At 34.6% G+C, this 15,004-nt stretch overlaps 1 protein-coding gene and 1 non-coding gene across 2 annotated transcripts in view; both read right to left on the minus strand.

Annotated features, from left to right (window-relative positions):
- LOC126964506 (dopamine D2-like receptor) overlaps positions 1-15,004 on the minus strand; it is a 319,528-nt gene that overhangs the window by 191,807 nt on the left and 112,717 nt on the right. The window lies entirely within an intron of this gene.
- Trnap-agg (transfer RNA proline (anticodon AGG)) lies at positions 2,748-2,820 on the minus strand. Its single transcript has one exon. It is a non-coding gene; the product is annotated as a tRNA-Pro (tRNA).

The following is a 15,004-nucleotide window of genomic DNA, read 5'->3' on the forward strand; positions in this document are numbered from 1 at the left end:
ATTATGCAGATGGGATATATATTATACTTATTATTAAATATTATGTTTAAGTCTTTATGACATATTATAGCGTTTGTACATCAACATCCTAATTCAATTGCAAAAAAATCTGTAGAATCGAAATTAAAAACAAAGGGAGACGGTTCGTACTTATTATATATTCCGAGCAGTAGCTTCAGCTGATGGCAAAAGATACGCCTTGCAATGAAATGCCGCTCAGGATTCTTGAAAAACCCCAAAATTTAGAGCGGCACTACAATCGCACTCGTCACCTTAAGACATAAGATGTCAAGTCTCATTTGCTCTGTCATTTCACTAGCTACGGCGCCCTTCAGGCCGAAACACAACAATGCTTACACATTACAGCTTCACGGCAGCACCGTTGTGGTTCCCTGCATAATCTAGCCGGCATCCTGTGCAAAGGAACCTCCCACTGGTAAACATACAAAAGAAGATAAAATCAAACGACTGGTTATAGTAAAACTGACGCACAACCGTTTCCGATTCCCACCACGTACCAACCATTTTCGATTTTATTATTCATATTTACGTTTCGACGCTCTTATTGTGAAGGAAAATGTCGTGAGAAAACACACACGATTTACCCAAAGAAATTTAAAGATAATTTGTGAAGTTGACAAAATCGCACCCTGCCGGCGGCGTGTTCGTATAAGAACTACAAGATGCTGCAAAGATCTTCAACCAGGGCCGTATTCAAATAAAATTGCTGACAATATAACCGTAAAGTAATTAATTTGTTTATTTAATACATGAAGACAATTTTGCTATTAATATAATATTGTAGATTTGTATCTACAGTTAGTCTAAGTGACTTAAAAAACCTGTATTTAATCGTTATTATTAATAAAAGGCGATGGATATAAAATGAAATCAAAAATTTTTAATTTATAAGTCTCATTTCCTGGACCTACATGAATAAAGTGATTTTGGCTTGATTCTTTTTGATTTAAATGAGATCTTTCATCACCGTTGTGACGCCTTAGTAAATACATTAAGCTAAATTTCATAATGATTCCAAGTAAATATGTAGTTAGTATTACTTGTGTTAATAAACTAAAACGTTAGAATCTAATTTTAAATTAGTATGATATTATATTTATAAATTACTAGCTGACCCATCAAACGTTGTATTGCCGATATTAAAATCGCGATACAAAAGTAACTGTAGATCGTAGATGGGTGAAAATTTGAAGTTATACGTATTTTTTAATGCTGACTCATAATAATATGCACTCAAAATTTCATGAGAATCGGTTAAGCCGTTGCGAAGGAGTTTAACTACAAACACCGCGACATGAGAATTTTATATAATAGATTATATTTTACGGAATTGGCAGACAGGCAAACGAACAGACAGGCACTGGATAGATTTTTTTCGTATGCAAGTACGGAATTTAAAATAACCACACAACCTTCACTTTCTTCGATACAATAAGGGTATTTCAAAATATGCTTTACATCTTCTTAAAGGGATGCAACGCTGAACGTAAAAGTAAAGCCACATCTGGGAATATGACATGCAAAAATTTTATCGGTGTAGAAAATTGTGAACGGTACGGTATATAGAACAGTGCCTACAAGGTAAACGCCACTGGCACTGTTAACGCAATGAGGGGGCAATTAAGCTAACTGTGCTATTTATTACCCGTACCATGAACTAAGTGTAAAGAACACAAGAACTTACTGTCTTTCTGAACAGTTTGTAATTTTTAAGTGATTTTACTCTCTTCTGGAATTAAATATACAAAATTGATTTGTACCGAAAGGAGAATTTTTGGCCTGATGTTAACAAGTTGAAATATACTTTTAAAAAAAAGGAGATTTTTTTCTGATGTAAAATACAAAAGACTAGCTGATTTTGCAATCTACAAATTGAAAAAACATTAAAATAAAGAAAACCGATTAAAATGTAATCGAATGAATATTTAATCGATTAAAATAACATCCAGTTGTTTTACATAAATAATATTAGTTAGGTGCATTAAGTTATAGTTTATGTTCGAATGACCATATTATGAATAAAATAAATTACTTTCTTAGGAGAAAACAGAACTGAGCAATTATTTTATGTAGTAGGTACATAAATCGTTTGACATAAAAATAGATACTAGTGAAATCCTTGTTCCTCAGCGCTAACTTATCTTTGAAAATGACAGTCTGACAGATCATTTCATTTCTACGTCATTGTCACTTCGTTTCTTGTTGAATTCGTTAAGTTACCGGCTTGTGTACTACCTACCCAATTGAATTCCAAGTAAAGTTGTCTCTAGCAGTCTGTTTTACAGTTTATGTCGGAGCGAGTGAGTATACAGATATTTTTCTTATCAGAGCAAATAAAACGATCTTTTATTTTAGGTATAATATATTATATCTAATAACTAATTGCCTAATATTATAATGCAAAAAAATGTCGTTACAGTAGTAGATAGGTTTAGGTAGATAGTTAGTTTTTATCTAAAAAAAAACAAGGTTGGTACCTAGCTAATATTTAAAGTATGTGATACAATTTTAGCAGATAGACATTTAATAAACCTACTATAGATCAGCTGTCAACATATAGTTTAAGGCATAACCTCATTTTTATATCTTCGATTACTCAGCTAGATTGACAAATCTTACAAAATTTTAAATTAAGGATTATTTAAATGTAAGCTTTTAAATTGTGCTATTTTCATCTTGTTATCACCTGGGCCCAGGAATGTATGGATGCGTTTCAATCTCCTTTATGAACGATGCGGGACTCGAACCCGCGCGACTCGGGTCCTGTCCGAGCCCTCTTACCAACTGAGCCAACCGCCCGAGTGACGCGTCGAAAGTAAATCTTGGTAATTTGTTTGTTTTGTACGAATAAATTTTAAGATTTCACTAACCCTTAGACAAAAAACCATAAGTTAATCTTTATTTTCTTACATCATTTATACGTCTAGATAGACTATGACAGCTGTAAAAAAATAGACTTTAGAACTAACCTCTATTTTGAGAAATTCACGCACACTATCACAAAGTGTCATAAAAATCCCGAGTGTAAGACATAGCTTGTCACGCAAACTAAACAAATATTCCTGGTCTGTTTTTATCGCTTGTATAACAGCAACATACTGTCTAGAAATATGAATTACTAGCTAAAACGGGAAACATTGTTTTGCCATATAAATTATTAATAGTGTTTGACCGTTTTTTCTCAGACTTACTTACTTAAATCTGACAACCACGACCTCGAAAAAGTCTTTTCATTTTTCGGGTTACTATAATATAGCATAAGACATTCACAAAAAATGTGGCACTATATGTGTAAGAAAAATTTTTAAATCGTTTTAGTAGATCCAGAGATTAAAAAGAGAGAAAGTATTTTTATTTATTCATCTACATTTCAATGTTATTAAATTATTTTGCTATTCGGAATGGAACATTATAGTTTTAAAAATTATAGTCTATGTGTTATTCTGGTGTGTAAGCTATATTATTGTAAAGTTTCATCAAAATCCATTCGGTAGTTTTTGCTTTAAAGGAATACAAACATACATCCAGACATACAAACTTTCACATTTGTAATATTAGTCGGATTAAAATTTTATTTAATTATCTGAACTGAAATCATTTATTAACTTATAGATGTTTATTTTCAACAAAAATCATTAATTACGTACCTGAATAATGGAATTTCTATTAATTAACAGTAACTATCTTTTCCGAAACATAAGCTAAGACTCAAACCTGTTACAGTTAGTCATAACAACGCCCGAAGCGTTGAGTTTCAATTTCGTAAGGCTCCTGGATGACCTCTTAATGAAACTTACTAAACTTAAGTACACGTCTAACAACTGTCGTCATACAAGATAACCTACGGCCATTTTCAATAACCTATCTATCCTTAGTTTAACTTACTAGAGAAAGACAAATCTATCCTTTTACGCTTACTTACATTTCAATAACCTATTGACAGATAGCATTGGACTATAACTATGGATAGATAAGATCTTGTCATTAAACGGTGACAGCAATGTATCCGTAAGTTAAACTAAGTATAGATAGTTTATTGATAACGGCCGTTAGTCAGTAAATCATCAGGTATGTTACAATTTTAGATAACAATTTATAGTCTTACAGCCTTACAAATAAACTTGGTATAAAGTTATAACTGATGATAAACAAAGAAAATGCAAAATGTCTATATCGTTGGCAACTATTGGTACAATGATAATTCTGAAGTTTTCCTAACGCCAAGCTGCCTTGCAAATAAACGCGGGAAACGTTATACGTCCGAACAAACCATTCGTAAGCAAAATGTCTATTTGTAAACATTTTACATATTCTTGGTTTTTGCTTAGTTATAACATTATGCCAATTTTATTTGTAAGGCCGTTAGATTACTTATACGTCTAGACGTACTTTATAAACTTTTTCACAGCTGTCATAGTATATCTAGATATACTATGACAGCTGTGAAAAAGTCGAAAAAAATTGAATTTAGATCTAACATATATTTCGAGCAATGCACTCGCACTGACACAAAGTGTCATACAAATCGCGAGTATGAAACTTAGCTTGTCACGCACGCTAAACTAATATTCCTGGCCTGTTTTTATAAGTTCTGTAACAGCAAGAGACTCTATCTAGGTACACAAATGATTTAAGTTTTCTTTAGTGTTAATTTCGCCAATATTTGTTTTTAAACAATTCGACACGTGTTTCGCCTCTACACGAGGCATCCTCAGGACGTGTTGTCTCGCCGAAATGTGGCACGAGACATGTCTCGTTGTTTAAAAACAAATATTGGCGGAATTAACACAAAAGAAAACTTAAATCATTTGTATAATTATGGATTTCCGCAAAGTAACGCCTAATTCAATTAATTCTATCTAGTTATATAAATAATCAAAATTTATAGTAAGTAATGTTATGTTAATATAAAAATATTTATTTAGAAAATCTCTGTGTAGATTCTACTCTACAGCTTCACTACTATGCTTTATATTCTAAATGCCTTGTTTAGTTACTTTATTTACTTTGTAAGGACCAATAAACAATATCACAATAATAGCTAACTATAACTAATACATATAAACCTTAATTATTAATTGTGAATCCAACTACATTAGCCACAGATAAATTATATGAGAGAGATAAACACGTTCATCTATATAAAAAAAAATAAAATGTATGTGCTTAGTTACAATTAAAATAGAAAAGAGAAGAAAAAAGATCAATTCTGGAATTAAGTATACAAACTTGATTTGTATCGAAATTTATGAACGATGCGGGACTTGAACCCGCGCCACTCGGATTCCATCCGAGCTCTCTTACCAACTGAGCCAACCGCCCGAGTGACGTGTCGAAAGTAAATCTTGGTAATTTGTTTGTTTTGTACGAATAAATTTTAAGATTCCACTAACCCTTAGACAAAAAACCATAAGTTTATCTTTATTTTATTACATCATTTATACGTCTAGATAGACTATGACAGCTGTAAAAAAATAGACTTAAGAACTAACCTCTATTTTGAGAAATTCACGCACACTATCACAAAGTGTCATGCAAATCCCGAGTGTAAGACATAGCTTGTCACACAAACTAAACAAATATTCCTGGTCTGTTTTTATCGCTTGTATAACAGCAACATACTGTCTAGAAATATGAATTACTAGCTAAAACGGGAAACATTGTTTTGCCATATAAATTATTAATAGTGTTTGACCGTATACCGAAGCATATTACAGATTGACGGATGTGATATTAATATTTTTGTTTATTACATGAGCATCGGTTACTAGCTTTCATTTACTTTTAACTATATCTATCTAGTTAGATTAAATTATACTGTAACATATGGTTGAATAAGTAATTTAAACAATATGTTATGTTTTTAAAGTGATAACCCTACTTCTAGGATTAGTACACAAATAAAATTTGAAGTAGATCCTGTAGATGAGGCCACAAGCTAAGAGTTGAACAAAGCAAAGAGAATTTTTTAACGAGCACCGGCACGGAACGCCGGAGGTCGTGGATTCGAATCCCGCATCGTTCATAAAATTTTGTTTTTCAAATTTTATTTGTGTAAGTAATTTAAACTTTTAAATCTTACTAGTTTCTTTCTTTTGGTTACTATCTTTTATTCATACTAAATTCTACTCTAAAAGAGGAAGCACGATTACTGAAAATATCTATATGTGTTAAGTACTCATTATAATTTTCAAGGAGACTAAATAGCAGTGCACGGAAAGTACCGTTTGTGGAGCATTTATTATTTGCAGATAAGTATTTCTTTTTTACAGTACGCACATATGGGCGAGACGGCTTACACAAATTTTCCCGAGGCAACAATTATGTTTTCATTTTACATCAATTTCATTTTCTTTGGAGAATTATATCAATGATTACTACGCGATCGCAAGTATCCACTAATATTAGGTAAGTACTTAGAATAAGGATTGGTCTCCGCTGCACTCCAACTATATACCGCACGACCTAAGAACAATAGCTTTTTTATTACGGCAACTATTAGATACTTGTGTGCGTAGCATCTTGACACTCAATGGCAACTTTCAAATTTTGTAACATACGCTTCGTGCTATTTTACATTGAAATTAATAAAATATAAAATACTTACTGACGTTATGTGATCCCAGTGTCTTTTTATTATTATTATTGTTACAAAGTTATACTACGCAACCCGGCATTTTAATTTCAATTACTAGCAAAGTTTAATCGAATGTCACACATTGTTCGAGACTGGCTCGAGAACGCACACTTGGGTGTACTATTAGTTACCGCACTATCTAGTCGCAGCGCAGCGGAAACCAATCCTAAATCTAAGATTTAGTATTATTAATTATTAGAAAAGCAGTTAAAAACCAAATTCCATTTACCAAGCAAGCTGTCAAACTTCCCGCCATTTATCCAAAGTACACCAAGGCAGAGACACATTTTTTACTTTCATGAATATAAAAGCAAAGGTTGGCCGTTAGAATGCCAGGCACGTTCGAAAAAGCTTCTAATTTCAAATCAGTAACACGTGTGGCGTGCCTCTTCGCATGAGCTCCTTGCACCTGTCGAAATGTGTATAGCTCGATGGCATAAAAAGGTTTTTGGTAATTTACTTGAAAGTGAAATGCTTTTGGAGTAATTTGTTTGTTTTATCGTTTCTGTGACTTCGCCCACACGCCCGACCTAAATTTGATTCCTTTTCAAGGCTTTTTCAAACGGTTTAATCTTATTATTTATGAATTTCTTACTTTACTATTATAAAAATATTTATTTTATTAATAACATTTAAATAAAACGGCTCTCAAATTCAAATATTTTTATTTATAATTACTTTTTGAACGTCAAAAACTACCACTCATTCAAAATAGACTGCCTCAGACCTGAAAACGGGCGCAAGAAACTCAGCGAGATTGTTTTTATAAAAATATGGATTACAATATAATATCGTACAATAAACATTTTTAATTAAAGAGTCTGATGGTATCCGCTTATTTCCCAGTATATGGTATCATTAAGAAAATCATTTATGTTATAATAACCTTTCCCACACAAACGTTCTTTAACAATTCTTTTAAGTTTTGTAACACATTTATCGTCGCTTAACTGACCGTTAGTCAGAGTTGGCCATTTTAACCGACCTTAAAAAGGAGGAGGTTCTCAATTCGATTGGTATTTTTTTTAAAGTATGTACACCGACTACTCTGAGATTTATGATCCGATTTACGTAATTCTTTACGTAGTTCGATGCGGAATAGATGCCATTTAGTCCCATAAAAAATTCACATAGTTTGGCTCAGTAGGTTTCATTTTATGAATTTTTTTTCTTATGAAAGTTTTTGTCTACGTAGACGATATAATTATTTTTTGTGTACGGCTTTTTTAAGAGTTTTCATTACGGTTGATTATTGTTATTAACTGACAGTAAAAAGTACAAAATAAAAAAAAACAATGTTTACAAAAACCGACATCAAGAACCGCAAAGTATCAAATAACTAAAAATTTAATTTAATACACCTCTTATGCAAACCCTTACCTTTAATATTAATAAAATACTATTAGTTGTATGTGCAAAATATTGATAGCTTTGAAGTCGGTGCCAAGCCAAATTATAGGTACCTACACTCGCCATGCGTGACTTTGAGCGGGATAGCTTCGTCTAGAACAAAACAACCCCGCTTGGGTTGTTTTGTTCACACATGGCCAGACAAGCTTAATAATTACTGTAAGTAAGTTGTTTATAATATTAAGTTTTATTTTGTTTCAAAACTATATTATAAAAGAAAGTCTTCAGTTACCATCTTATTAATTTTTATCGTCTCGTTATTTTTATATGGAGTTGTGAACACTTCGCAAACTTTAATAAGCTTATAAAATGCCGCTCCACTTAGCAAGTTCAGAGCGCATATCGAGACAAACAACTTTAAGCGGGATGCAAAACAGGCAGTATACAGGAAATTAAATAAATCTTGTGTTTTATAATCAAAGAAAATACATGCACTTAGAACTAAAGAAGATTTATAATGACGCCAGGGTTGTGGATATCATTTAGTATCCAAACTCTGGCACGAGACAGTTTTGATTCTCGTGCCAGAGTTTGGCGAGTCAACATCTCCTGAAGATGCCTCGTGTAGAAGCGAAACACGTGTCGAATTGTTTGAGGACAAATATTGGCGGAATTAACACTAAAGAAAATTCAAAACATTTGGATAAATATGGATTTCCGCAAAGTTACGTCTACTTCAATTAATTTTCATATCATTTAGGCTATACTGTGCCTACCTCGCTATGAACCTAAATAAATATAGCACTAGTGTTAAAGTTAATTCAGTTAAATTTGGTTCCGTTATTTTATAACCAAACATCTATTTAACACCAACTCATAAATTTTTTTCTTACGCTAAATACCTAAGGTATGCAATCCCTTCATATTCCAAAGATAAAATACGACTAGTTAGATCCACAGTGCCTACCTTACTAGAAAACGAATGCACGCCCCTTATGTATGCTTATATCTTTAAGGTTCTTGCGACATTAACGAAATTTTTTTAATGAAAATAAGGGACGAGACGAGCAGGACGTTCAGCTGATGGTAATTGAGACACCATGCCCATTACAATACAACCCAACCCAAAAATTCTGAGCGGCACTACAATTGCGCTCGTCTCCTTGAGACGATAGATATTAAGTTTCATTTGCCCAGTAATTTTACTATCTACGGCGCCCTTCGGACCGAAACGCAGTAATGCTTACTTATTTCTGCTTCACGACAGCAATAGGCGCCGCTGTGGTACCCACAATCCTGGGCAAAGGAGCCTCCCACTGCTATATATTTACTTACTAAAGACTTTTTAGTGAAATAGATCGGAAACAGGCAACTGTCTAATGTGTTATGATCATTGCCACAACATAGGAGCGATGCCACCTTAAAAGTACCTAGGTTTTTTTTTATGGAATAGGAGGACAAACGAGCGTACGGGTCATCTGGTGTTAAGGCGACACTAAATGCCAGCGACATTGAGCGATATGAGCTTACGGCTGCAACAAAGCCAATATTTTAAAATTGTTACGTGGAAAACGTAACATTTTAACAGGTGCTAACAGTTTTTATGCTTACAATCGTCGTTATTCATTACTAATTTGAATAAATTCACCTACACAAAAAAGTACAAGCAATAAGAATAACTTTTCTGAGAGTATTACTAAAGAAATGCGTCATGCCATGCCAAAAAACTTGTTTAACTGCAATGAAAAGTGGTAGTTCAAAAAGGCTCTGGAGTGTTAATTATAACCAACAGCTAGAATTATAATAATAATAATAATAGCCTTTAATAACAATCTTTACATAGTTTTCAATTTACATTTAGTTTGCAGTAGACATCGGCACAGATTGTTTTACTTTCGCATAGGCCTGCCCCAGGCTCTTCCACTGTTCTCGGTCATGGCATGATCTGCTCCACGTCACACCAGCGGCATCTTTTAAATCGTCGCTCCATCTACGACTCGGTCTCCCTCTCTGTCTTTTTCCTTCCTTAGGATACCATTCTGTTACTATTTTGGCCCATTTTTCTTGTTTGCCTCTTATTAGGTGTCCTGCCCATTGCCATTTGAGTTTACTAATAGTTTGTGATACGTCTGCAATGTTTGTCTTTTTTCTTATTTCTTTTAAGATTATTCTATCGCTTTTCTTAATACTTAGTATACTTCTTTCTATGTTATGTTGACATGTTTTTAGTTTGTTGAGATTATCGTCGGTTAGTGCCCATGTTTGACATCCATACGTCATGGCTGGGAGTATGCAGGTGTTGTAAACAATACTTTTGAGTTTTAGTGGTATTGACGGGTTTTTCATAATCTCCTTTAGGGACCAGTAACGTTTCCATGCTATATTTATTCTGTTATGTATTTCCTTTGAGGTAGTATTCGTAGGGGAGATTATCTGGCCGAGGTAAGTATATTCGTCGACGTAGTCTATTGTTACGCTGTTTACTTCAATCGGTGATCTTAAACTATTCGTCATCAGCTTGGTCTTCTTTGTATTCATCTGCAGGCCCACCTTTTCGCTTTCTGATTCTAGTTCTTTGAGCATGACCTGCAGTTTACTTGGCTTGTCTGTAATTATTATCAGATCATCGGCAAATCGGAGGTGGTTCAGCATCATCCCGTTTATTCGTATCCCATATTTGTCCAATTTAATTTGCGAAATATATGTTCTAATGTAGCCGAAAATAGTTTGGGGGAATAGGGGGGGAACAGCTAGATTTAGCAACCTACAAATAAGACATAAGGTTATGCGTAACAGGATTAAGTAATGTTCATTGCTCCAAATGCTATATTTTCATCACAAAACTTGTCTAGAAACACCTTGTTTACGTGTTTTCTGCTTACTCTTCACCTTATGTGATCACCGCCGCCCACATTCTCTTGCAACACCAGAGGAATCACAAGAGCGTTGTCGGCCTAGGTGTTTCTTAAGTTGAGTGTTATAGCACTCAAATCTATGTAAGTATATATTATTTTGCCCGATTTGTGCCAATTATATAATAATAATAATAAATCTTTACTTGTTGCAAAAAAAAATACAATTTTGCTTAAAATTACCCTCGACCCCCAAACTAGGACAGCCCGTGACATGGGGGCCATTTTTTTCCCAGTTGAGCAATGTAAAATGTCAAATAACAAACATCAACATATTTTAAGGAATGGAATTGATTTGCTTTCTATTATAATGAGGAAATTAAGTTTGAGATGAAAATTCTACGCGCATAGATAGAGATTTACTTATTTATTTATTTAATTAGTATAACACAAACATAATTACAAATACATGAGTATACAATGAATTCTAAAAATTATAATTCATCTCACGGACTAGTAAAAAAATAAGGACTCCGTGTCACTTTACATAACAGTGTAGCACCAAAACAAGCCGATTGACGTGTTAATACATAGCCCCACGCACACACTTACACTACTATAGGCGGTCATTGTGAGAAGTTTCAATAAAATATATTAAAAATGCCGTATTGCGTTGTGAAAAAGTCTAAAAACGATACTATATAAGTATTTGTGGCCATAAATGATTATTTAAGGGAGAGAAAAAATTGTGTAACTGTGTACCCCGTAACCGCACACACACTAGCATAACGGTGCTTCACTTGCTAATATCACGGCGCGGAGTCCTTCTATTTTTACTCGTCCGTGTATTCATGTATATTATTGTCATCATAATTGACCACGTGTTCCGCTGATATTTAACAATATTGCGTTATCTACGCTTTATAATATTAGTGCTTAAAAATTAACATTAAAATTATTATTTATAAGTAACTAGCTGACCCAGAAAACGTTGTATTGCCGATATTAAAATCGCGATACAAAAGTAACTGTTGATCGTAGATGGGTGAAAATTTGAAGTTGTATGTATTTTTAATGCTGACTCATAATCAAATAAATTAAAAAAAAAAGTCAAAAAAATTAAAAAAAAAATTTGGCGTGGACCACCCTTAACAATTAGGGGGATGAAAAATACATGTTGTCCGATTCTCAGACCTACCCAATATGCACTCAAAATTTCATGAGAATCGGTCAAGCCGTTTCGAAGGAGTTTAACTACAAACACCGCGACATGAGAATTTTATATATTAGATAGTAATTGTGTTATATATTATATCTACTATCTATATTATACACATTTACCTATATTTAACAAGGAAGTTGTACATTTTAGGAGCCTGTATTCTATGTATAATCCATATTTTTATTTTGTATTCGTCTTCTTGTTTCTTTCTAATATACTTATAACCAGGGATTTAAAACTGCTTGCCATGAACAATATCTAAATTAATCATTATATCTATAACACACTCTACGGACGGAATTTACTGTTATTAATGGACATTTCAAGCCTTATCACTTTGAAGAGGATCCTCAGGTAATGCAAGAGGGGTATGTGCTCTTCTTTGAGTATCAGAACTTTTAAGCACCACCCTCTCGTGTTACGTATAGCCACAAACTCACAAAGGATGTGCTTAGGGTCTTCGATGGTCTTATTCTAAGATAATTTATGCAACTAGATAGACACGCCGAAAAAATAGTGGCGAACTGTTAACCTCTATTTTGTGTAACGCGTACACTTAAACAAAGAGTAACGGTGCGTTATACATTGTCTATTTTAAAATATTATATATATATAAATTATCATTTTTTACTAATTAGTTATATTTTATTTGCTTATGAATTGTGATTTGAAAAATATTATACATCCTTCCTATCTCAAATAGCAACACACCTTAAGTGTCATTGATAAAGATTACCGGTAGGCGCAAGCGATAGGTGCAGCGACGGAGACGCCACAGATTATATTTAATCAAAACGAGCGTGTAACTTAAGTTGTCCGAACGGCCCCGCCCGGGTCACCTTGAGCCAGAGTCGTGTTCGAATCGTTCTAGATGAGAGTCACGGCATTGCTATACTAAACTAATTCTTTCTTTTTTAAATTAGTGTGTTTTTTCTCCCGCAAAATATGCAGCAAAATATGCAGTAATATATTAAGTAAAGCTCAAGCGCTCAAGTTACGGCAACTTCATCCCGATAAAAGCAGCTGGAACGCGACTTCGGTCGCTGACGTGTGGCGTCCACTGCGTGACCCCTTTCTCCGACCCGGGCCATCTCAACATTTTCGGCCATACGCACAGGGGAGTACTCATAAGCCAAGAGTAAAAGCAGATATTAAGGCCCTACTCACGACCATAAAAATTTGTGTGCCACAGCCAGCCGCGAAAAAAATTTGACAATAAATTGCTCAGTAAGCGAATCTGGTTTTATTTACCTGGAACGCAGTAAAGCCGCTTACCGGCACGCTGCCGCCATTTCGGTGTATTAGCCGCTGGACATTCATATCGTGAGTGTAACACGAAGCTTGTCACGCACACTAAAGTAATAATCCGGGCCTGTTTTCATGTGTTGCCCAACAGTATGAGACTCTATCCAGACGTATTATCTAAATTCTAAGGTCTTATGGTAGAATCAGCTGAGACTCAGTTAAGACTCAACTTGCAAAAGCCAGATAGAAAAGTTGTCAGCATTCATATTTATGCAAAGTACCATCCGCATCACGCTGACGTCTGGTATTCCACAACCGCGCGTTTTGCATGAAATTTCTTGCCTCGCACAGCCACTTTGTGGAATCAATTACCGGCTGCGGTTTTCCCGAACCGACACGGTTTAGGGACCTTCAAGAAAAGAGCATACTCCTTAAAGGCCGGAAAAGCATCTTTTGACACCTGTTGTTGCGGATGTCCATGAGAGGTTGCCTCACCACTCCCTATCCCGTGAGCCACTTGTCCGTTTGCCCCCTCTTATCTTAATATATATATATATTCCGATTTTGATGACATTTGTGTGTTCCGGGGATTTTGAGATTGGTATGTGTCTTCAAATGGATTCGAGATTGGTTTAGATTCAAAATTGAACTACCTACTTAACAGCTGGACCGATTTAGATGATTTTTTTTGTGTGTTCCAGTGAATTTGAGATTGGTTTAGATTCTCAATTCTGTCCAAATAATATAATTTAGTGAACTCCTCCTAACGGCTGGGCCGATTTTTTCAAATCTAAGACGTGTGTACACGACAACGTCTGTCGGGTCCACTAGTGTATAAACAAATAGAACTGTATTTACGCATTAGCACGCTAATTATAGTAGTAGTTTGTTGCACCAAGGAGTAGTTTACTTACTAATAGCTCACTTACCAATTTAAGGCTGAAATCTCTAGAACTTACTCAGACTTTGCTCAGACTTTACTTACGTAAAACTTAGCTCGAGAGAGGCAGAGGATTGATGCCTTGGAGATGTGGTGCTGGAGGCATATGTTGAGGAAACCTTGGACGGCCAAAAGAACAGACGTGTCGATCCTCTCACAGCTCAAGATAAAAATGCGTCTGCCCACGATATGCCACCAACGAATTCTTTTATATTTTGGCCAAATAATACGAAGGAGTAAAGTGAGCCTGGAGAAATTGATCGAAGCTGGGAACACAAATGGCAAGCGAGCCAGAGGCCGATCTCCTACCAGATGGACCGACCAAATAAAAGACTCCAGGTCCCCAAGACTTAGCTCCATCGTCACGGCCGCGGTGGACAAAAGCCGATGGAAACAAATAGTTCACTCCAAGTGTAGATCACTTGTTGATGAACACGATCCTCAGTCATGAGGAAACCACTAGAGAGAGCTGAGTGTGAGAAATGTGAACTTGACTTTAGCATTGGGCTTTCTTAGCTAACGCTCAGTATAATTTCAGTTATCAAATGACTATATAAACGAAAAGATTATGCTAATCTTACACTCAGCTAAGTTTTACATAAGAAAACTCTGAGCAAAGTATTAGTACGCTTTATAGATCTCAGCCTTAGTGTATAGCCCCTTGAGATATTACTTATGAAAAAAACAAGCATTAAATGAATAAATCAGGTAACATTTTTTATGTTTTTTTAAAGTGC

The sequence above is a fragment of the Leptidea sinapis genome, chromosome 5 (assembly GCF_905404315.1).
Source record: "Leptidea sinapis chromosome 5, ilLepSina1.1, whole genome shotgun sequence".
In the NCBI taxonomy this organism is placed as follows: domain Eukaryota; kingdom Metazoa; phylum Arthropoda; class Insecta; order Lepidoptera; family Pieridae; genus Leptidea; species Leptidea sinapis.